Genomic DNA, 882 nt, shown 5'->3' with positions numbered 1-882 from the left:
AATAGTTAGACATTTGGTGTCCTGGAGCTAAGCTGAGGGTAGGATGAGGGAAAATAATTGAAATGGAATAAACATTTTTAATCTGTACAAAAGCATTTTAAATTAAACAGAAAAGTTCTTTGTTCTCTACATTAACTAAACAATTTTCTTCATTCTAGGGATCCAGCAGGCTTTTCCACCAGTGGAAAAATCTCCCACTGTCATTAAAAAAATATATATACATGTCTGTATTACATTTTGCACTATAATGAGCAAAAGAGAAATTAAACCAGTTACAATTTACAGAAGGCTACAAATGCCATTCAGGATGTACACATTACACATAGCATTAAAAGTAAGGCAAATAGACATATGATTATTACTTTTATGAATTACTAAAACTGGGAACACGTACAGAGGGAGAAATCTGTCACACGTCACACAAACAAGATAAGCTGGAAACTACTAATACTTTCTATACGCAAAATAATACTTTAAGTTTCATTATTGCAGCTTTATGTTATGTTAATCAACAATGGTATATCTAATTAAAATGCAAAGTAATATTTAACCAAGGTCTCACAAATATAGTCAAAGTAAATTTTCAGGTTAATAAACATGCAAGAAAGTTATGAGTAAACACTTTTCGTTGAGTTTATTTTATGTTACATCCATTTTTAGTTCGTACAATGTACAATTTTAGATGTGTAGATGAGAGAATCTATAGTGAAATAAAAATCTTATATTAACTAATATGTGAATCACACATTCATGACATGAATAAAGAACCGTTCATATTGTATCTTTAATAAGGCAAATTTAATAACGCAAATGATGAACTCTCTGACCTCTGCTCGTAGTCTATCATTTTTGCTTACTCTCTCTATTTTTCTAACTCCTACT

General features: G+C 30.0%; 1 protein-coding gene across 1 annotated transcript in view; it reads right to left on the bottom strand.

Annotated features, from left to right (window-relative positions):
• Positions 1–63: 63 nt before the first annotated feature.
• Positions 64–882, bottom strand: part of LOC119587797 — a gene marked incomplete in the record, with an annotated part of 13,528 nt that continues 12,709 nt past the window's right edge. Inside the window, 1 exon segment of the mRNA XM_037936494.1 lies at positions 64–756.

The sequence above is a fragment of the Penaeus monodon genome, chromosome 23, assembly GCF_015228065.2.
Source record: "Penaeus monodon isolate SGIC_2016 chromosome 23, NSTDA_Pmon_1, whole genome shotgun sequence".
Lineage (NCBI taxonomy): Eukaryota > Metazoa > Arthropoda > Malacostraca > Decapoda > Penaeidae > Penaeus > Penaeus monodon.
This window is presented reverse-complemented; position numbering and strand designations above follow the sequence as displayed.